The sequence below is a fragment of the Mirounga leonina genome, unplaced genomic scaffold (assembly GCF_011800145.1).
Source record: "Mirounga leonina isolate KUSES-001 unplaced genomic scaffold, KU_Mleo_1.0 Mir_93, whole genome shotgun sequence".
Taxonomy (NCBI): domain Eukaryota; kingdom Metazoa; phylum Chordata; class Mammalia; order Carnivora; family Phocidae; genus Mirounga; species Mirounga leonina.
The window spans coordinates 32,787,463-32,812,360 of NW_023270854.1; positions in this window are offsets into that span (position 1 = coordinate 32,787,463).

Consider the following 24,898-nt stretch of genomic DNA (forward strand, 5'->3'; position numbering starts at 1 on the left):
CACCGTAACAACCTCGTTTCTTTCCATAAGTGGGTAAAAGAGGCTCTAGGATGTTACATAGCTTATCTACATTTATACTCTTAGAATGGGTCAAAGCAAGGATTCAATCACAAAATTAATATTCTTCCAATAAAAGTGTCATCTTACTCCACCAAACGGCCTCCCTTGAAGATCTGATCTCACTGATGAGTGAAGTATATACATGAAAAGGTGGTCCAGTTGGGTGATGTTGACAGAAGACCAGAGGTAGACAAGCTACTCTAAATTTGGGTGAGTAAATTGGTTTTACTTTTTTTCAAAGGTTAAGAGGTAATTGCATAAGGAAACACTGTGTGGACTAGGGATTTAGGTACAATTGTTAAAAGCTTGTATTTGGGAGAAGAAGGAGATTAGGTGGGTTAAGCAAGGTATATTGGCTAAAACGTGGAACAAACTACATGTGATCTTTATTAGAAAATAAATTTAAGAAATGGTTATTATTTCCAATCCATGAATCATGGGGTATTTGAGAGGCTTGATTTGCTTCATCACTTCTAGCTTTAAAACTAGGACTCTGTTATTCTACCCAATAATGTTTCAGTAGGTAAACCATCCATAACTGTATAAAAGGAGCTGTTTTCTGGTCAATATGGATATTTAATTCTAGGTAATGTCAATGGGAGCAGAAGTGAGGACACAGAGGAAGATGTAAGGGATTCTGATTTTTGGAAAGCACTTGCCAGTGTTTCATGGAATCTTACGGAAGACATTAATTCAAATTGGCTTGGATATGAGCCTTGTCATGTTCACCAAAGATTCTCAGAAGAGTCAAAACCAATAATAATAAACAAGACTGTGTCCCGCTGAGAGGAGGTGGCTATTATTGTGCCAAAGACTACATTTTCTGAACAGCACTAATCAGTTAATTGCTCTAGTGGGTACCACACCATGGGAATCACTTTCAGGGTTAGACTGCACACGATTTCCCAACTTGAAGGGTTACAAATCAGGAAGAGACATTTTTGTTGTGTTGTTTTTTTAAATTTATTATCATTATTATTTTTTAGGATCAAATAATAAATACTTAGCTACCTTTGCAAATAGCCACCAGCCCACTGAAGAGACGGGGGGGGGGGGTGGGGGCAGGTCTGATAATCATTACCTGAGGCCATGGAATATAGAGCTCTCTTTACAATTGGATTAGTTTAGACTTACTGTTCCAGCCCTTGGCAAAATAAAATAGTAAAAACTGTGAATTCCTCCAGTGTTCCTGTGCCTCTGACTTCCCACTAAAACAGTTTCTACGTTGGAAGTTCATAGCATACAAAACACTTTGTCCTACTAATTTAACCCTCCACATCCCCATAAGGTATATAGTTATCACCATTTGCAGACAAGAAAATGACAGATACCTTAGACTTCTAAGCTAATATAAGCTTCTAACTTCTGTAAGACACTATTACAGTCAAAACAGCCCACTAGACTCTCTCCATGCATATAGCATCTTCTCTCTCACATTAAAAATAAAGTGGAGGGGCGCCTGGGTGACTCAGCTGTTAAGCGTCTGCCTTCGGCTCAGGTCATGATCCCAGGGTCCTGGGATCGAGCCCCACATCGGGCTCCCTGCTCGGTGGGAAGCCTGCTTCTCCCTCTCCCACTCCCCCTGCTTGTGTTCCTCTCTCGCTGTGTCTCTCTCTGTCAAATAAATAAATAAAATCTTTAAAAAAAATAAATAAATAAAAATAAAGTGGAAAAAAAAACTTCTAAAAAGACAAACATTACTTGATATGCATATCAATATAATAAATTGGAATGAGTATGACCTCTTCCAAAATTGGCATTTCAAATAAACATTAGAGTCTTAAATAAATGAAGTTACACTACTTATATCACTTGAATTAATATAAGCAATTTGTGTGAGGAGGTAAAGGTAGGGGATGTTATTTTGTTATGGCAAGGCAATCATAGTCAGGGGCACTCCAAGGGGCAACATCACTGTGGTTTTCATGTGAAACCCTGGTGTGCAACATGGCAGTTCTGATCATGATGTCCAAGTGTTGACCTAGCCCTTGAGACTTGGTCCTAAGACAACTGTTGTCCACACTCCTACTCCCCTCACAATATGGGATATGAAAAAATAATATTGAAAATATCTCAGATGTGCCTGGAATGTGAGCAAAATGTTGGGAGCAAATGAAGTATTTTTTTTTACTCCTCTGTAGACCCAGATATTTTCAAAAATTTCACTTGTTAAATTAATATACACTAAAATTGGGTTTTTTTTGAAGTATAATTAATGTATAATTTATATTCATTTTAGGTATATAACATACTGATTCAATAATTTTATATATTACTCAGTGCTCACCACAATAAGCATAGTCACCATCCGTCACCGTACAATGTCATTACAATATTACCGACTGTATTCCCTATACTGTACTTTTATCTCCGAGACTTATTTATTTCATAACTGGAAGTTTGGCTCTCTTAATCCCCTTTATCTATTTCACCCACCCCTTCACCCACCTCTGTTCTGGCAACCACCAGTTTGTTCTCTGTATTTAAGAGTCTGTTTTTTGGTTTGTCTCTTTGTTTCTCTGTTTATTTGTTTCATTTTTTAGATTCCGCATATAAGTGAAATCACAAGGTATTTGTCCTTGTCTGACTTATTTCAGTTAGCATAATGTGCTATTGGTCTGTTTATGTTGTCACAAATGGCAAGATCTCATTCTTTTTTATGGCTGAGTAATATTCCATTGTATATATGTATATATAAAAGCCGTAACATTGGCTTTTTTATGCTGTACAACCCCGAGTTTTCACACATGGGCAGACAGAGGTAATCACCACCTCTATTAGGCTAGAGAACAGTTTCAGCATCCTCAAAAACCTCCCCTGTGCTGTCCCACTCTTCTGTTCTTCATTGCTCTAGTTCTACCTTTTCCAGAGTGTCACATAGATGGAATTGTACAGTACACAAGCTTGAGAGGCTGGCTTTTCTGCTCAGCATCCTTCCTTTGAGATGCATTGATGCTGCTACCTGTACCAGTGGTTTGACCAGTATAGGATTATTAGTATTCCATTGTATAGATTCACCACAGTTTGTTTATCCACTTATTTGTTGAATATTTGGGTTGTTTCCACTTTGGATCACTGACAAATAGGTCCGCTTATACACATTCGTAGACAGGTTCTTATATGAATGTAAGTTTTGACCTAGTAAACACCTAGAATTGAAATCACAGTGGCAGATAATAAGTGTATGTTTAACTTTCTGAGAAACTGCCAAACCGTTTTTCCAGAATGGTTGTAACATTTGCATCCCATCAGGAATATACAAGAGTTCTAGTTGTTTCACATCCAAGTCAGCACCGGTATAATTGCCAGTTTTTTTGCTTTTGTCTGTAACTTTCTTGATAGACGTGTGACAGTACCTTACTGTGGTTTCAATTTGCATTTCCCTAATGATGAATGATATTGCACATCTTCGTTTGCCTTCTGTGTGTCCTCTTTGCAAGTGTCTGTTCAAAGCTTTTGCCTATTTTTAACAGGGTTGTTTGTTTCACTACTATTGAGATTTGATCATTTTGTCATTGTTGTTGTTAATAATTTTATGTATTTCCCTCCAGTATATTACTACACAAAGTTTAGGTATATGGGAGTAATTGTAATATATTCTGGACACGTGATGTTTGTCAGATATGTGTTTGCAAATGTTTTCTCCCTGTCTACGTATTGTCTTTTCATTCTTCTAACAGAGTCTTTCACAGAGGAGAATTTTTTTTAATTTTGAGAAAGTACAATGTATAATTTTTGTATGGACTTGTTTGTTTATTTGTTTACATATGGAGGTCCAATTAACCCAATTCTATTTTTAAGAAGACAATCTTTTGGCAATTTAATTGTCTTTCATATTTGTCAAAAATCAGTTGGACGTATTTTGAAAGAGAGGGGGTCAGTTCTCGGACTCTGATTAATGTGACTATAACTTTACCAGTATTACACTATCATCATTACTGTAATTGTACAGTAATTGTAAAAATCAAACAGTGTGAGTATTCCATCTTTGTTCTTTTTTTTTTTTTCAAAATGTTCTGACTGTCCCAGGTCTTTTGCCTTTCCCTATACAATTTAGAATCAGTTTGTACATTAAAAAACTTATTTTTTCTGGGATTTTACGCAGAATTGCATTAGATCTGTGGATTAAATTTGGAGAGTTAACATAACTATATCAAGTCTTTCAATCCATTAAGGTAATATATATCTCCATTTACTTATGGCTTCATCAATGTCGTTAATCAAGGTTTGTAATTTTCGACATACAAATCTTGCACCTGGTATTTTAGATTGATACCTAAACATTTTATTCCTTCAGAGCTATTATATATGGGTTTTTTTTTTCTAATTTGGGTTTCCAGTTTGCTTTTTAGAGCTTTCATGAAATTTTCTATATAGACAATAGCATAATTTGTGAATAAAGAATTTTATATTTTTTATTGCACTGACTAGGAAATTCAGTATGAGGTATAAGAGTGGTAAGAGGGTTGTCTTTGCCTTATTCCTGATTTTTGGGAGAAATAATTCAGTTTTTTGTCATTTGAAATATTATCAACTGCAGATTTCCTATGGATGATCTCTGTCATGTGGAGGAAGTTCCCTTCAATTCTTAATTCCCTGAGTGTTTTTTTCATATATGTGGATTTAATTTTGTCAAATACTTTTTTGAGCATCAATTGATGTGACCATGTGGCTCTTCTTCTACTCTGTAATACAGTAGATTACATTGAGTGGTTTCCAAGATTTGGACTAGCCTTGCATTCCCAGAATAAATCCACTTAGTCATGGTGTGTTATCCTTTTTCTATATTGCTGGTTTTGACTTACTAGATTTTTATGTCTATATTCATGACATAAATTTATCTGTAGGTTTTTTTGTTTGTTTTTGTACTGTTTGTATCTGGTCTTGGGTTTAGGGTAATTCTCGCTTCATAAAATGATTTGGGGAGTGTTCCCTCTTCTATTTCTTGGAAGAAATTGTGTGGGCTTGTTGTTATTTTCTCTTTAAATGTTTGTAAAATTCACCAGTGAAACTATGTAGGTCTAGAGATTTCTTTTTTCCAAAGGCTTTTAATAATAAACTCAATTTCTTTAATAGAATAGAACTATTTATGTTATCTATGTCTTCTGGGTGAATTTTAGTAATTTATTATTCTTAAAGAATTGGTGTAGCTCATGACAAATAAGTTGTCATATTTATTTGCATAGAATTATTTGCAGTATTTTCTTATTATCATTTAATGCCTGTATGCTCTCCAATGATATCCCTCTTTAGTGTTTGATATTGATGATTTATATCTTTTCTATTTTTTATGCTTAGTGTGGCTAAAGATTTATTAATTTTACTGATCTTTTAAACTGGACTTTGGTCTATTATGTTTCAATTTTATTGATTTCATTATTATTTCCTTCCTCCTATTGGCTTTAGATTTATAATGCTCTCTCTCTCTCTTTTTTTTTTTTTTGAGTTTCTTTAGGTAGAAGCCTAAATTGTTGATTTGAAACATTTCTTCTTTTCTAATAAAAGCATTTAATGCTATATATTTTCATCTAAACAGTACTTGCCTCTATCCCATAAATTTTGATATGTTGTATTTTCATTTTCAATCAGTTTAAAATATTTTCTAATTTTCCTTGAGACTTTTTTTGAAACATAGATTATTTTGATAAGCATTTTGCATATGTTTATGTCTTTCATCAAATTTAGGAAGTTGTCATACATTATCTCTTAAGCCTGTTTGTGCTTTCACCTCTCCTGCTGGGACCTCAATGGCATGAATCTTAGACCTTTTGGTATTGTCCAACAGGTCATCCAGACTTTCTTCACTTTTATTAATTTTTCTCTCTGTTTTTAGAATGGATCATTTTTATTGATCTATCTTCGAGTTTATTGAGTCCTCTGTCAGCTCCATTTTTTATCTAGGGAATTTTATTTATTGTATTTTTCAATTCTAGAATTTCCATTTGGTTTTCTTTATCTCATCTATTTCTTTGCGGAGACAGTCTTTTTGTTAATTTAAGGAATGTCTGTTTTTACTTCCAGAGCAGGCTTATAATAGATGCTTTAAAGCCTCTTTTTAATAACTTATACATCTTATGTCATTGCTGGATTGGTATCTGTTAGTTGTCTTTTCTCTTGTGAGTTGAGATTTTCTTTATTCTTTGTATGCCAAACAATATAATTGCTTACTAAACATTCTGACAATTACAGTAGTCTGGGTCTTGTTTTAATCCTATAATGAACACTGTTGTGTTTTTGATTTGATTTGTTTTGTTATAGCACACGTTTGGCCATGTTACTGCCAAGACACAAGTTCTGATCTGACTTTTATGGGCTTGGTTCCAATGTCAGTCCAGTTTTTTAAAAGTACTTGCATTGTTATTCTCGTCAGACCCTGATGTACACAACCGGTAGCCAACCTGAGACATGGGTAGAGATCTCCTCTGTACCTCACTTCCAAAGGCTATGGTAGGCTGTTTACGGTCGAATTCCTGCATGAACAACTCAGAGATGAACTTTTGTGCTCAAATGCAAGAATATGAGGTCATTTTCTGCATCTTTTCTACATCATTTTCACTGCATTCTCCCTGATACTTTCTCGCTTCCTAGGTATTTCCTTCCCTGTTCTCCAGCCGGACACTGGGGACTTAATTTCCTTGCTCTGTCATGTATTCCCAGAGTCTATATCTGCATCCAGGTCCAAGTGGTAAACTGACAGACAGAGAGAAAAGGGTGGGTGGTGATGGTTGATCTATGCTCTGGGACCACAGTTCCTCTCATCAGAGAGAACATTTGTCTTTCCTCTGAGTTTTAGACGCCTGACTGGCTGACACTTCCTTAGGAAGAAAAGTAAAAATAACAACAACAACAAAATGTTAAATAGATGATCTCCCCTCCACACCAGCTCCTTTCTTCTCACCTACTCTACCTTTAGAGGCTGTTTTTTTGATTCCTCCAACCCAAAGTGAGTGCTTATTTTGAAATTCTTTCTGTCCACACCTATTGTACACTTCTGGGCTTCAGGATGCCTCTGAGATCACTTGGAGTGATATTAGACTCTCACCACCAGCTCAGTGGAATTTGAAATTCCTGTTTCCTTCATGGATTGACCTGCTATTATTTACCTTGCAAGTCTTCAGATTGCTGTTCCACAAAGTTTATCTAGGATGGATAATTGTATTTAGCAGGGGATCTATTTAGTCCAGTTTCTCGAGACCTGGAACCCCCAAGTTAAATCATTTTAAAGGTAAGTTAGAGAGAAGGCAGTATGATGACAGAAGCGGAGCCGGTGACAGAATGTTACAATGGTATGCTGTTGGCTTTGAAGATGGAAGAAGAGATCACAAAGAATTAGGGGTCTCTAGAAGCTGGCAATGACAAGAAAACAGATCCTCTTCTAGAATCTCTAGAAGAAACTAGCCCTGTTGACTTTAGCCCAAGGAGACTGATTTTGGACTTTTGACCTTTAGAACTAATTTTAGAAGTGGAGCGTATTCATGTGAGGGTATGGGACCAAGGGGTTGAAGATGAATAAATGTGAAGATCAGTAGGCACATACCAGTCAACAAATATGAAGCAAAATGCTAGAGTGGAATACATAGGCACATGGGTGTTGAAGTCACCCAGAATAATGGCAGGACTTGGAGTGAAGAAGAGAACCAAGAGTGCAGTTGGAGGGCGCCTGGTGGCTCAGTTGGTTAAGCGACTGCCTTCGGCTCAGGTCATGATCCCAGAGTCCCTGGATCGAGTCCCACATCTGGCTCCCTGCTCAGCGGGGAGTCTGCTTCTCCCTCCGACCATCTCTCCTCTCAAGCTCTCTCTCACTCTCTCTCTCTCTCTCAAAAAAAAAAAAAAATCTTAAAAAAAAAAAGAGTGCAGTTGGATTCAATGTCTTGGTTAAATAAGGTGAGATGGAGGATGGTCAACTCAAATAGCAAAAGCTTCAAAAGAGAAGGAATTTTTAGAGGAAGAAGTAATCATTTGGAAGCTTCATTGGGACCCAACAAAAAGGTCACTGACCCCATTTCCCAACCTCAGATGCACAGGGAAATGGGCTCGGTGGTGAATGTGAAAGTGTACGAGGAACTTGTTTTAGCTCTATTACCTTGGGTGAGGTGGAGTGAAGCCAGATGCATGTGGAGGAAGAAGGACAGAAAGAGTTTTACAATTTTGTTACTCAGAGTTCTCTGAGGAGACGACAGCCACGAGGGCCATCCAGGGAAAGCACTGGGGTCAGTCACGAGGCAGAGAAAGAGAGGGGCCTGTGGGCAAGAGCCTTCATTGTGATTTCTGTGGGAATGAATGGGTGAGGCAAGCTAAGTAGGGTTAGGATTGGTAACTGGGGTGATTGGAGCAGGCTCTGAGGCATAAGGGCTGTGCCTGGTTCTCATACAAGGCCCTTGGGTGCTGAGGGTGGGGTTATAGTGGCCCAGCATGGGACACCCTGGCAGAGGCGGCGGTTAGGGTATGGATTTAATGGGTTACTCAAGAAGGGGAACTAACCAGCTTCCGGCCATAGCCTTAAAACTGTGTCAAGGCAGCATTTAAAAATACTGTATTGCAAAACTGTACTACTTTCTAGGCACTAATCACATCCTGAATAAGTCAATAGAAACTTGTTATAATAACTCAAAAGTCTTGGCCAAACTACTGATATATATTTTCTAAGGAAGAGAACTTTTATATTTTAGATCCTTATTTTACAGTACTTTAGTAACAAGTATGTTTTCAATCATTATGCACATCATGAACAAAATGTCACATTTGTTTATCTTTTTGAATAAAATCATATCCAGCTCTGAGACCTCTCTTAGGAATGTAAGCTTTTCTTTTCTTTTCTTTTACTTTTCTCCTAGCCCCCATGGTCTGATAGAAAGTGGAGATACCCACCTCTTTCACTGCAGTTCCTAAGGCTTCATGCTCAGGGCCCAAGCATCTCTGCCCACACCCTGCTGTGATTGGATGCTTGTTCTATCCAGCAGGAGCATGATGACCAATCACAGAACCCACCACCCCTCTCCCTTTCCAGCCTCTGGGAAGCCAGCTTTCTCCCAGCCTGCTACCAGCATCTTCTCCTAGAAGCGTCAGCCCCCACAACCCTATAGATAATCCAACAGTATTATTTCAGTCATACCTATAAATCAACGTTAGAGGATTTTCATACTTGTGCTTGCACTTTTTTTATTCCTATGATCCAGAATGACAAAAAGGTGTGAATTTTCCCCAGGGATGAAGGAACTCTAAACGTAATTAGACATGGGAGATGGAAGGGGAAACTTGTACTTTTTTATACATCCTAGGAGGAAAGGGAACTTTTTCCCATTCACTTGCAAATAAGTCCACAGCAAGAAAAAGAAATGAGTAATGTTTTATTAAAGAAAATATTAAAATGAGAGTACATTTCCTCAGCACAAACACTGATATGGCGTTGTAAAGTTTACCTGGGATTTACAAAAGTTATTGCCTGGGTGCAGTTTAGTCTGGGGGAAAAAAAAATCTGGTGCGACTCTGAACAATGCACTGTTGGCGTAACCATAAACCATCTTCAAAAACAAAGCAAACACAAAAAGGTCAAATTAATTTCTCCAAAACAGTAGAGGAACACTTGATGATCTCGACTGTTGTGTAAAGTGTTTATATAGTTGGGACTAAATCAAAATCACTAAATATATTTACTTAGCTCAGATCACCATAAAACATTGTGCTCATTTTTTTTTCATGAGTCCGTTTGCTTTCGTGTTTGCCAACAGGTCCTTGAAGAACTTCCTTTAAAGGCAGAGAAGAAACACTGTAACTAGCACACTACTTGTACTAACATTCAAAAATACACATGCTGATAATTTTCTAAATGCTTGAAATAATTTATTTTTGAGGAGGTACCTATTTTTCTTCTACTTTAGCGACCTCATTTATGTGAACTGCATTCAAAAATACATGGCTTTATCATTAGATATTGTCCTGACCAATTTCAGCTTCGTCGGCATCTGTGTACTCATGTTTAAAATATGTTAGGTCCAGAGTAATGAGGTTTCTCTGGATATCTACTTTAAGCATATTTTTATTTTTGCTTTTTTGTTTGCTTTTGCTTATATCAGCTTGCAATCTCAGCATTTGTGAAGTATTTTCTTTTTCCAATTAGGAAACTTAACTTTACATGCAAATCATAATATGATGTCGAATGTTTAAGTTGCTTATAAATTATATCCAATGAGGCACACTTAAATTTAAATACTTAATGTGATACAAGTTACAAAAGAAAGCCATTGTTTCATTGAACACTCTCTTTTCTGCACGTATTTCCAAAACTCTCTTAAGTGTGGGTTTTAGAGCCCTAAAAAGGTGGAAAGTCATTGTTCACCAAATTATGTAAAAATATTTATCTAGTAATTTAGTATTTATCTAGTTAGCTCGGATCCAGAGGAACTTAGTACTCCCTCAAGAATGGTTTGTGGTTAGACTTCTGGAAAAGTAAGAGCTGGTGAATAGGTATGCTTCGTTAAAGAAGATTTAATTGTTTCATTTGCTTTAAAGACATGCCCAGTATTGAATAGGGAGGGCACACAAAAGCATCTTTGGGGCATTTTGGTGTCTGAGGGGGGTGGGGAATACAGCACATGTGGATAAAACAGTCCAATCGTTACCTCAAATAATCTGGAAACAATCAGATCACCCCAGTCACTATTTGAGGACAAGAATAATGAGCTGGGAGCCTTTGGGGAGAAATGTGTGCCACTGAAGTTCTGCTCGGAATGAGTTTTTCACATCAACAACAAGAGGTTTCACCATCAAACCTCTGAACTGGAAGACTGATTTCCTGAGTGCATTTTTAAAGAATACCCACTGGAGATATTTGCTATACAATGTATAATAATTGGACATTCTTTGAAGCAGCCAACAGCAGAGAAGGATCAGAAAGATACAAACTTTTAAGACATTGCTCATTCCAACTCACTTTGAACTTTAAAGCCTCTTTTTCAGCAATAGCAGCGTCTACAATGGGAGATCAAACTTGGAAATCGCAGCTTGAAATGCCCATCCAGATGAAATCATGCAGAAAATGAAACAGATCTGGCAGAACAAGGCTGGGGTCAGGGAAACAAGACAATGTCAGAGGAAAGGGCAACACGTAGATAATCAGGACCCATTTCTTTCCTTTCCCCCAGCTCTCTCTTCTTCACACAGGCCAGCCTCATGTCAGAGCAGGAATCCTAAGAGTGTATGAAAATAAGGCCTGTGCAGACCCAAGCTGAAATGGGCAGAGGATTCCATGGGGGATCTTGGTGGCTGGGCGAGTTTGGTTTGGCTGAACACACACATGCAAGGGGTGAAGGAGGGAGGCAACTCTGGGATAATCAAGACCTGCCAGATGTGCATCCACCACATCTGTCCAGGTCAAAGATCTGGCAGCTTGCAGCATCAAGCCAAGTGGGGACGCGAGAGATCATGGCCCTCCTCCTTGACTCAGAACATCGACGTGTATCTCTCTCTTCTCTCCTAGACGATAAATTTGTTGAAAGAGGAGGTGATTTCAGACTTCTTTACACTATCCGCAGCACCCTGGGGTATTAGGTTCCTGTGGCACCTAATATGTGAATTTTTGTTTATAACTATTTTTTTTTAGTGTGTTTGTTGCTGTTCACTGACTAGCTTTTAATGTTAGATGAGAACTTTTGTTTTGTTCTTAATTTAACCGGTGTTCGTGGAGTTCCAAGTGTCCTTTTTTCCTGGGTCACTGACAACTTCCTAACCAAGGGAAAATTTCCTCCCCCTGCCCTGTCTAGCTATATTTTGAGTTAATACTTCATTGGCAAAAATCATTAAGAATGACTCATTTCTCCAGCGTTCCTGTACCAAGGCAGCTGCTGGCTGTTGCAACTATTCTGGTGGTGAGTGCTTTCATGGGCTTGAGAGAAGTGGAGTAAAAACTAATTTTTCGTGACCTATAATTTTATAATTTGCATTTAGGAAACACAACCCATTTTCTTACTTCCTGTCTTTTATGTCTCAGTCCTTTACTCTGACTAAACGATTTCCTGGATGAGATTTACCTTAAAACTGAACTGACAATAGAAGAGAAAAAGGTAGCGGACTCACTTAGAAATAAACACATAGGTTCCTGGAGCTGGGGGAAATCTTTGTTAGATCCTTGAGGACATAATCTTCATGAGTTTTAGTGACTTGTCCAAAGTCACATAGTCTCTACCACTGGTTATCACGGAATTCAAAATCCTTAAATTGCAGTCCACTGCATTTTCTGGTCAGTGATACCTGCTAGTTCCTGCCCTCAAATAAATAGGAAATATACACATGTCATATGTATTAGAAAAACAAAAAGTAGCTCTAAGAACAATTGCATTATAGAATACAACTTTAATATAGTTAAAGCATTTTAATGTCCAAAAAAATTTTTTTCATATATCCCGTTTCTTATTTCTCATGACGACCCCATGACATTTGTCTTTTCATTATTCTCAGACTGAGGCTCATGAAGGTGAAAAGGTTAGTAAGGGGTGAATCTGAGACTCAAAATGCTTTTCGGTTTTAGTGTTTTAGGCTTTTTTCTAGGAAAGATGCCCAGAGTCCTAGTTGCCTCTGGTGGATACAGACTTGTCTACTTTTATTCATATCCTTGGAAGGTCTGTGTCCAGCTTCTTTCCCCTAAGGAGACCGAGTTGCGTTCTCTTTAGACTTTGTAGCTAGACTGTGCATCTAGAATTATTTAAATGGATAAGGTGGCAACAGTCCTTGCCTTCATTCCAAACTATAGCTTGCCTTAACTCCACATTTACCTTATCCTAAATTGGTCTGTGAATTTAACACTGTGGCTAAATTTGTACACATAACTAGCTACTTTCTTTTCCAATCAGAGCCAAAAAATAATGCAAACCAACAGAAAAAAAGAGATTAAAAATTAATAGAATTCCGTTTTAGCATTCCACACTGAGTGGCTACTCATTTAATACATTTAATGAACGTCAACTGTTTTAATGTGATAGAACTCTTACCCTGGGAGAAGACACTCGTAACATATTTGGGGATCATTAAATAGTCACGCACACACAATTATAATAAAATGTGATCAGCTGAAATTTGGTATTGAATATTCCTAACTTTTCTTTTAAAGTCAGAATTCCAGTTATCAGAAAGTATGCCACTGGAGTCCCTCTGGTTTGAGAACATTGACTACAATACTAGCATCTCCTCTAAATGTTTCTTGAGTGTTTCATATGTGTCAAGCTCTATGAACGGCCCTGCGGAGTCTCACAGGAGTTTCTGCACAGGCCCATCTATTCAGGTTAAAAATAATAATAATAAAAAGGCCTAATGGCTTCCTTTAAGAAACTTAGGACCTTTTAAGAAAAAGAGGTACACACAGGCAATTACAGTGCATTGTGGTTAGTGATCTGATAGAAATATAGAGAGAATTCCAAAGGAACCCAAAGAAGGAGCATAGCATCCAACAAGAAAGAGAAGCTGGAGAAGGATTTGTGGAAAGGAAGAGCCATGGTCAAAGTTTGGAGGACTACTGGTCATAATAACAGAGGAACCATCTCGGACAAAGACCAAAGGAAAGAGACAGACCCTGAGAAAACAAAAGGTAGTTCATTGAGGCCGGAGTACAACATGCAAGGAGGCTCGTGGCAGAAATTAAGCAGAACGAGAGCTGACTGTATGATATAAAGAAGTTTGAAAGTTATGCTGAAGTCTACAGTCCATGGCAAACTTTAGAAATATTGTACCGGCATATCAATAGTGTCCTCACCAAAACAGAAAAACCGATTTAGAAGTAGGCAAGCCTGGAAGCGAAGAGGCCAGTTGGAGGAAGCAATTCATAACCTGAAAAGGATGTGGGGATGATCTGGCCAAAATAGTCATAGCCTGAGAAAGGAGACAAGTAAATGGACTTTGGAGATGTTGAGAAGGCAGAACTGTGAGGACTTTCTGGCTGATTGGGTGGCAGGGTTGTTGTCAAAGCAGGAAACTGGGGTGAGGTCTACGATTCTGACTCAGGTAAAGGAGGAATGACTCCGTCCCACCGTGGGAGTGGGAACACAGTAGGAGGGAAAAGCTGACCATTTCAGAAGCCATGAGAGAGATGGAAGGAGAGAACAGGATCATGAGCATGCAAGGATTGGTATTATTTAAATTACTTCCAAATCTCCCAAGAAAAGGCAAAAGGAAATTGTGTGTGTGTGTGTATGTGTATGTGTGTGTGTGTTGCCACCTAGAATTTTTTTTTTTAGGATTCTATCCAGACTATTGTTGCCTGGAATGGTATGGACTTGAATGTAGATACCTGGAATCACTCACGTAGAATTATTTCTAACATCGTTTTGGAAGGTAGAAAGTTAGCATGCTTGCTTTGATAAGAAACATTGCCCAAAATACAAGTCTATACTTTCAAGAATATGGGCAAAGTCCCTCGTGTAATCCAAGTAAGGAATTCAAAGGAAATCAAATAAGTCATCGGCAGGAAACCAGCATAGGTACAGACCTAGACTTACAGAGCTCATTGTTTTTGACACTGCTTTTTTGAAATCCTACTTCTGCTTCTCATTCCTACTCAGAGGCCACCTCTACCCTCAGGCTTTTCCAATCACCTCCATTGAACAAGATTATCTCTATCCTCTGAAGTCCTTGAATACTCTGTCCCATGCTTAAGACCTTGATCATGGATTACTTTGTGTTGTAGCTTCTCTTTGTTTGTTATTTGCAATTGCCTCACCTTTCCTGGTGGCCCGCATGCTCCTCTATAATTTCTAGGCAGAACTCATTGGACCTCCATATTTGATCACATAATAGATGTACAATTAACTAAAGGATTTGCTAAATTAATTTTTTAAATGGTGCTTTAGTTTTTGGGCACTCATGCTGGGAAATGCCATCAGTACTTCATATAGCTCCTTTAAAAGCTAATAGTTTTAATGAAAATGTCAATCAATTAATCTTTATGGCTACTGGAGGCTACTGCTACTTTATCTCCATGAATTTGAATGATCAGAGGTTGTCCTTTAAGAAAATCTTCCCAATGGAAGTGACCCAATTATTTCACTCGGAGTAATAGACAATGTTCTGGTGCAAGGAACAGAATTAAGAGCCCAATTATAGTTTAACTATGAGATAGTAGGTTACACAATTTATAGAATGGATTATGTTTCAATGGGCATGGCTTTTTTCACTGTGTGTGTGTCTGTGTGTACATGCCTGTGACTCTAATAATATTGAACTGTGTTTTATTTTAATTTGAATTAGCTATATATTAAGAAGTATCATATGTATGGTGCTGGTACATTCCTAAGAAGAGGTTGTGATTTTTTTATTGTGCTGTACCCTAAGACCTAGGACATACTGGAAATAAAGTAAAATTAATTTATTAAAATAACATAAATCTCTTCTGCTTACCTAGTGCCTTCCTGAAATGGTCAAATATGGAGGATGGGATAATGACAACATGAAAAAGGAGCATATATTGAAAGGGCTAAGGAGAGAAAATTTGAGAGAAATTCACTGGATCATTCTGTTACCAAATATTTACCAATTGCCCACTCCAATCTTTATACTTTGTACCATGTTTCTAGGAAGGAATGTAAGAAGTTCCTAGCTTCGACAACCTGTAGCATTTTTAGGGTATTGATGCTGATAGAAAGCATTCAATTAAGTTTGAATAACGTAAGAGAAAGAGGTAGAAGGAAGCTAATATTAACTGAGCATGTGTATGTGCTAATGACCATTTGTTTACATATACATGATAATTTCATTCTATAGCTGAGGAAACTGGAAGTTAGAGTTATTAGATAAGTTGCTCAGAGTCACAAAGCTTGACTTTTCTGCTCTTCTTGACTGCCTCAACAGAACAGAGTGGGCGATACCGTTCATGTACAGTATCATCAGGCAAACCTGAATGTGGTTATAATTCCTTGTTTTCTCAATGAAAAAAAAAAGCCAAATAAAACATTTTGCTCAACTTGAATAATCAAAAGTAAACATTTAGGGCTGTTGCTGAAATATTCATATGTCTACTTAAAACTGTCTAATTGATTAAAGCTTAGTATTACATGTGTATTTAATGTTGCACATTTTTAAATGTGTTTCTTTGGAAGTATTGCAGCTTCTTATTATCAAATTATACAAAACATTTTTATTTAAATTGCTCCTGGTCAACTTTGACACTAACTTTATCACCTTCATTACAGCTACACATTTAATCATTGGATACTTAAACTTTCCAAGACTTACCATCTTTACAGACCTCTAATATGTTTGAGATAGAGCATTTTTCTGTATATAAGTATTTTGATTTTGAAACAATTTCAAACTGTTGCAAGCACAGTGCAATACCTTTTCTTTTCTTGAGTCATTTGATAGTATCGTGTTGATTTAATGTGCCAATACCACCGGGAAACTTTCTTGTATAGTTTCTATGAAGAAATCAGGAGTCAACAAACATATGGTTCGCTAGCCAAATCCTATCTGGTGCCTGTTTTTGTAAAGTTTTATTGGGATGGGGCACACTTATTTGTTTACATATTGTGTAGGCTTGCTTCCCTTATACAATGATAGAGTTGAGTAGTTATGATAGACATCATGTGGGCCATAAAGCCCAAGACATGTGCTCTCCTGATTTTTATGGGAAAAGGTTATCAGCCCTTATCCCACATAATCATAATACAACCATCAAAACTAGGCAATTAACCTGGCTATATGACTACCATGTAATCCTCAGAACCCAACCAAGTGTCTAGAATTGCCCCAGAAATATCCCGTAAGGATTCAGTTCAGGATGTTGTGTCTTATTTAGCTGCTACACCACTTTAGTCACATTCAATCTGAGATGGCTCTGTGAAAGCTTGCCCTTGACTTTCATGACCTTGGCACTTTTGAAGATTATTGGCCAGTTATTGTGTAGAATGGCCACCAATTTGGATTTTTCTGATGTTTCCTTGTGATTAGATTCAGCTTATGCATCCTCTTGGCAGGTCTCTCACTGCTAAGCAAACCTACTGGGTACTTCTCATTGCATCCTTCCATGTACACATGGTGGGGATTTGTCCCTTTGATCTCTTGGTTAAGGTGATGTCCAATAGGCTGCTCCACTGAGATATTATTTTTCTCTCTCTGTATTTACTAAACGTTGTGTACTTTTAACAAGTCTACAAACATATTCCCCAGGAGTAAATATATGTGTTTATGTGTGTGTATCCAGGGTTTGATGTAGTGAAGGGGGCTTAGTCCTTGCCTTTTCTACTTTGTCAAAAAGGTATTTGTACTTTAACTGAAAATGATCTTATAGGCTAGATCCTCTTCCAGATTTTTTTTTCGATCCCTTTTAAGATTAAGGAAGTTATAATTCACTCATGGTGGCATTTTAGACCCTGAGACAGGTGGCACACAGAAACATAAGGACTAAAATATCAAACCACGACCTCATTTAGTGAATCCTTTAAACTTCTTTAAGCATATGTTCTGTGAGTCCTATTCATGTGGCACCTGGGAGATGCAGTCTGCCGACAATGAAATGAGAACATGCCTGCCTGTCAAAGAGGGCTCTAAAGAAACACCTAGAGTCAAGGGTGAGTCTTCTGTGCATTGTTACCTGTAGCAGACCCCCTAGTCCTACCACCACCTCTTGTCTATAATAGTTGCTCCAGAAATATTTGCTCAATGAAGGAATGAATGAATAAATGGGCAAATTTCATGACTGGCCTTATAAGCCAGCATACTATGTTTTGCAAAAGTACTTCTGACTATTTGTTTGGAAAATATATGCTGCACACAAATTGGAGGGTTATTGAAAAACTCCTGAATAATTAAAAATATTGACTCCTAGAAATATAAACCAATAACCCAACTTTCATTTGGACTGTCTCTTGTGCTTCATATCAAATCAAACAAGTTGTTTAGTACCCTACCAAAAAAACCCAACAATGACTAAAATTTTTTAAAAAATTAACTCATTATCTTAGAGTTGGGCAGACGCATTCTTAGAGATTTCAGACAGGTAGGAAGGCAAATAAAAATAGGTGCACCCTCAGCTATATACCCTGAGACACTGAAAGCCTAGTAAATATACAACATTCCTTTGTAAGTTCTTTACTGAGGCTCACACATAAGAAGTTATGCCTAAATTTTTATATCCTTTTCTCCATATCTCGCAGGTATTTTAAATTCATTCTTCCTGCCCAGATTCTGCCCCAAATCAAAAATATTCAGAGAAAACCAACGCACCGGCATTTTCTTTAACTTCTACTGTGTTTCATTCATCTGTGAGCTAAACTAGAACGAATTCCAAAGACTCAGAAAGGATTAGGTTAAGATACAATCTTGAAAATACTTAATAAACATTGGGAACTGGAACACATACATCTAGCCAGGAATGCAACTGACTTCTACTCAAAGTGGCCCCCTATGATAAGCCTACAGGCTTGCCGTGTATGAATCCATAGATTTGATTATATTATCCCTCCATTTCCTTAGTCACAGGGGTAGAGATTTTGCTGGCATGTCTCAATGCCAATCCAAACAATGATATGACTTACCACTTACAGCCATGGTGCATATTCCTCATCAGAAAGCTTTATGAACAGAAGCTCATTAATCAAGCCGTCATCCTGAGAGGCAGACTGGAGGCAGGATCTGAACTTGGAAGTTGTCCGGAAACTGCCAAGTACAGAAGCATGCATTTACTGACTCGTTCATCAGTGGCTGGATGTCAGTCGGGCTTCCTAAACAACTTCTCTAATACTTCAGTTCTAGTTTCTGCATCTCTAAATATTTTATAGTCTGTATATATCAGCTCCAAGACAGATGCTAACCTAGGCCCTTAGACAGACATCTATCTGAAATCCATCTTTAGCACGTTAAGTCTGTGGCTTTGGGCAACTTATTTAGATGTCTGATCCTTAATTTTTTCATCGTAAAACTGTAATCTTTATTATCCAGAGTTGTTGAGCAGATTTTTTAACATGACATAAGCAAAGGACCTAGCAAGGTCAAATTACACTGCTTTCCATTAATCCCTTGAGAAAAAAGCATGCTATACTTGCTTACCCCAAACGAGATCATTTGTCTGTTATTTTGATCATGTCATCATCCTCATCATCATATTTCCTTTACTGAGTGTGAGTTTTTGCCATACGATGACATGTGCATGTGTCTGTATTTATATATATGTATATATACATATATATATGTGTGTATTTATATATAGTTAATCTCCTGTAGGCTATGGGTGTATGTCAAGTTAATAAATGTAGCATATAAATACATAAATTTAGAAGTGATTCATTAACTTTAAATGAATAATATTTACTTTAACTCTCTGAATGAATATTGTTCTCATTTTACAGCTGAGGAAACCAAATCTGAGTGAAATTAGGAAAATTGAGTACAGTCAAGTGACTAGACAATACCTAAGCTGAATTCTAACCAGCCTGTTTTCACTCCGGTGTTTACCTGCTGCCTTCTAATTAAAGGCACCACTTGCAGCAGAAAGTCTACAAGGAGGAGAGACCAAGGATTATGAGCCAGTCAGATCATTTGACTTATATTAGCTGCTAATTTCACTTGGAAGTAAGAACTGGGTTCTCATTCTGCAGCCAATGGGCCGGACAAACTTGGACATGTAATTTCTCAGTTTTCCAATCTCTAAAATGTGGGAGTATAAGAGATCATCTTAAAAACCTTTCCAATTATATAAAACATTGATAATTAGTTAATATATACTTGAAAATATACTAGAAATTGAAGGTACAATTTAGGATCATGAATTGCACTCAAAATTTTACATGCAGGAATATTTTGTTTCTCTTCTTATTTATGCAAATAAGAACATATTCCAAAACATTATATTATCTCAAGATGCTTTCCATATAATAAAAGCGCTTGATATATGTGTACAGACCCTTGTAGTAAGCAACTGTTCTCCATCGAAATGTTGTGTGTGAATATTCTTGATCACTCAGTGAGGAAAATGGGCAAGTTCAATATCCCCTTTGAAAATGAGAATGTTTATTCTTTGAGGGTTTGAATGAGCTCATGTTTGTGAATGTGTATGTCTTCAGTACAGTAGTGGGTTGAATAGTGTCCCAGCAAAATTTATATCCACTTGCAAGTTCATGACGTGACCTTATTCAGAAATAGTCTTTACAGACGTATAATTAGTTTAGTTAAGAAGAGGTTATACTGGGTAAGGGTGGGCTCTTAAATGTACTAACTACTGCCTTATGGGAAGAGGGAAAAAGACACAGACACGGCTGGGTAGTGGTAGAGATGGCAGTAAGAAGTGGGCGTGGGGGGTGGAGGGCGGTGGCTTTATAGCATTCTGGTGGCAAGTCCTGGGGGTGAGTAAGCTGCAATGAGAGAAGGCTGGATTTAAAGAGAGGCATGCTTAAAGTCGAGATTTTGGAGGGGTGAACTTATTGGTGAGGGTTTTGACAATGGGATTAGGTGACTGAGGTGAGGTGGAAGAAAAGGTCATTTGAAGTACAGAGGAAAAACAAAAGGAGAAGCCCAACACTTTACGGGTGTTTCTAAGACAGTCCTTGAATGTGCCTGGGTGTGTCATCTCCCACTCATCCTGGAAGGATAGATGCTGTGTCCCAGCCACCTTCATATTACTAGAGCTTGTCAGAATCCTGGTACTGAAGAACTCAGGAAGAGCTTGCTGCAGGACTGAATTATTGGAATTATTAGATTACCTATTATCTATGTCTAATTAAACTGACTTCCAAAGGAGTTTCTACTCCAAGAAATTAGTGCTATGCCAGTGTGTTAACATTCATGACATAACCGGAAGAAGACAAGAACAATATACCACACACACACACACACACACTTAACCAGTGATTCTGTGTTTTGGAAAAGCACAGTATAATGACACATAAACGACCCAAAGTGAATGCAAGCAGGGGGAGATGTAGTGTGTCGGTGTGTGACCCAACGCATAGGGATTCTGCTGTAGGCCAGAGCTCTCGTGGCAGAAAGAGAGGCTGAAAGCCACTTTCTCCATGAGTACTATGTTTATGTATTATTCACAGTAGCAAATAATTGCAAAATGTCAACATTTCATTTTCCTCTTAAGGGCTTCTTTTGATTAGTGACCTAATTAACCATTAAGAAGAAAAGGTTTTTTAAGTGTAAATATGAAAAGAGGGAGTGTTTCCTAGCAGCAATTTGTGATCTTAAAATGTCACAGGCAAGCACATCACGGAGGTGCTACCAGCCAGCACTTTTCAAGATATGACTGTGTCAGGAGCGTGTGGCGTGGATGTGTTTGGTTTTTTCTTTTTTTTTTGTCTTTATTCTGAAACAAGCAATGCAAATATAGACATGGTTGCCCGAGAGATTTCCTTCCCTTTTTGAAAACCCTTCAACGTATTCTCTGACAGCCTCAGAAAGGTGGTTTTTAATCTATTTAATTTGAGGCTGTATTCTCCACAGATAGTGACACATTTTGTCTTTCACTTCATGAGTATATATGAAAAAAAACTGCCACACACACACACAGCACACTCACACTTACCTATATATACAAGAAATGCACAGTACATATGCACACATACAACAAACACAATATAACACACACAAGGATGCACACTATCCGTGACACGTATGACCATACACATAACACACACACACAATGCACAGATTTGTATGCTCTCACATGCATAACATGCATACTTCCACATATTCATACAAACATAGGACCCACATGCATATAATCACATGGCATATTTATATGTGAATGTTAAAAAGGCATCTCCTTAAGACCTTATTTCACATGTCAAGGTGTGACATCTCCTGGGAGATCTCAGCTGGAAACATTTCTGAAACAGCCCTTTCTCACAGCTGATGGTAACCTGACCTTTCCTTCCAGCTACCCACAGGGACCAAGGATGAGCAAGATTCATAAAATGGGAAAACACAAACAAACAACATCTATAACCGTGTAACTTTCTTTTAAAAAGGTCCAAGTCAGTTTTAAGTGTAGTCTACCTGATTTTTACCCCAAAATAAAATCCTGAAGTTATGTTATTAGAAACAAAAATATAAGAACTTCTTTTTGGAGGGTGATGATCAAAATCAGAGTCTAGAAAATATGCCATATTATCCAAATTAATATAGATTAAATTATTTTATAAATTTGTATTACAGCAGAAAATGCATGACATTTTAACCATACTGAAGCCCCATCAATCTATTCTCCCAGTGTTTTATGCACACACACACACACACTCACACACAGTCTTTGTAAATAAACCTTTCAAGGCAAGTGAGGTTTTTTTTTTCCTTTTTCTTTTCCCTTCTGAACCACCAAGCATAAATAGCACGTGCTAATAATTTTTGGTGAATAAATGAATCTATCTTTAAGAATAAGAATTCAGGGCGCCTGGGTGGCTCAGTTGGTTGAGCGACTGCCTTCGGCTCAGGTCATGATCCTGGAGTCCCAGGATCGAGTCCCGCATCGGGCTCCCTGCTCGGCAGGGAGTCTGCTTCTCCCTCTGACCCTCTTCCCTCTCGTGCTCTCTGTCTCTCATTCTCTCTCTCTCAAATAAATAAATAAAACCTTAAAAAAAAAAAAAGAATAAGAATTCAGAGTGAATTAAAGCATTGAATAGTATGTATAATGTATGATTCATTTAGCAACTGCTGAGATCCTCCTACACGCCAGGCACTGCACAAGACCTTATTAGGTAGCAAACATGAGAAAATCCTTGCTTTCCAGGAGCCCCCAGACTAAAGTGAGAGCCGCAAGTTTCAGTAATTTGAGGTCAGTGCTATGATGAGAGAAGGCACAGGGAAGTACTAGAAAACAAAGGAAAACAAGGGGAACCCCACCAAACTCTTCTGCCTCAGGCCCCTCCTCACTCCCTGAACCCGTTATTTCTAGAAACAGGCACTCGAAGGCCTATGAACAGAGACAAAGACAATCACACGGATGGCAAGTAACTGGAAATACGTACTGTGATGTCACAACGCCGGTAGCGCATTGTAAACACGTGGCTGCTAATTTCCACAGGAAATGCAAACTGCTTATGAAGGCTTTTCAAATCTCAGTTTGGACATTATCACAATCTTCCGGTTGAATTCTGAAAAGCCAGCTTGACTATGTTAGGATGAAAAAAGCTCCCCTATTTCTATTTCCTATTTGTGGCCCTACCTTAGACCTCCAGCTTTTAAGGGTTCCAGATGCTGAAAGCCTTTTGCACGTCTATATGGATAGGTGTCTGCATAGGCCTCTGCATATGTACACGTATGTTTGTATGTATGTGTAGGTGAGTATATATATACACATATGTATGTGTGTGGGCATATCCTCCAGCTCTTTGTTCATGATCAATTAGCTCCCGCATGCACCGCTGGTTGTCTGAGAAGTCACTGAATTCCAGAAGTCACTGAATTTGCTCTGGTTCAAACACTGGCACTTGCAAAGGTCAAATAAAGTAGCCTCTGCCATGCCTTCTCTGTGGGAAAGATGATCTCTAGAAACATCAGGAGAAGGTATCTATATGAAGTTGAGGACACCCGCATCCAAAGAGAGTGAGGCCATGCATTCTAGGTCTGAGCAGGCAACCAGTCCCCATTATTGTGAAAAAAACCATTCTGTCCCATACTTTTAGCAATTGATCAATTTTATCTGGTCTGTGCCATTTCTTTACATTTGGCTTAAACCTAGATATGACCCCTTAGCCCATGGACTCTCTAACCCTGCAGATGAGGGTAGTATTGTCAAATACTCTACTAATGAGGGGGAGACCACATGCTTGACCACATGCTTGACATGTTTCTCATGATAGCTCCTTCCTCGAGGGCTGGAAAAATATTGTTAGAAAATTTAGGCATGTGTTTGAGTGACAATAGTGACAAGAGGAAAGCCTCAGCAGGTGGTCCAGCAAGACAATTTATGCAAGCATCTCCTTGCGGGCAGCATCAGTTGAACTACCTGACATGTTCAGTTCTGACTGTGGCCTGGAAGGTGTTTTTTCCCCTCTGAATTTTAGGTAAGAGACAATGGGCCAGTGAAGATGCACAAAAGTTACTCTTCCCCCTACTCTTTGTATGTAGTCTTTGAGAATGGAGAATGGACACTTATCCAGTCTAATCATCTCATTTCATATCTGTATTCTCTCAGAAAGGTTTGGTAATCCATGATTCTAACATGACATTACTAGTAGTACTATTGGTAGGAGGAGTACAGGAGAAGTAGAACACATGACGTTAAGGATTCAGGGAAAACATCAGTGAGGGAAAAAAAAGGACAACAAAGCCAAGAAAAAAATGTCAGATGTACATATTAGAAATTCTCTGGATTCCGTCTGTTAAAGAAAAAGGAAGCTTATCTTTAATCATTTCTAAAAGGGAAAAATCAAAAGAAACAAGGTTTTTGACCCAATAGCCTCCTATCTCCCCCATCCATGGGGCTCTATTAGAAGTCTGTGACAGCCCCTGTGTGGAGAAGATAATGTCACTATCCAGCAAGGACCAGCAAAGGGCTGAATTTTCACACATGCTTCAGACTCCTGTAACCAGACAATGGCTAAGCAGGCTGTGCAGAAGGAAGATTGGCAAATCACGAAAGCAGAGACTGGTTTTCTCCTTTATTGCCTAAAAGCAGATGAAATTATCCTTACGTAACTAGCAGCCAGTAATCCTGTACCAATTGCCTGAGCCTCAGTCAGTCTTTCCTCATGGCTATGGTTATCTTTTCATCTGATTTCAAATCTAAATCTCTTTTGGTTACTGAGCAAAGCCAGGTGACTCCTCAAAGCCCCTGCCTGTAGCAAGTGAGGAAATATGCCCTCACTAAAGGCCCTTTTCATTCTATCGGCAGTGGCTAAAGTATTTCTTATTCTTTTCTTAA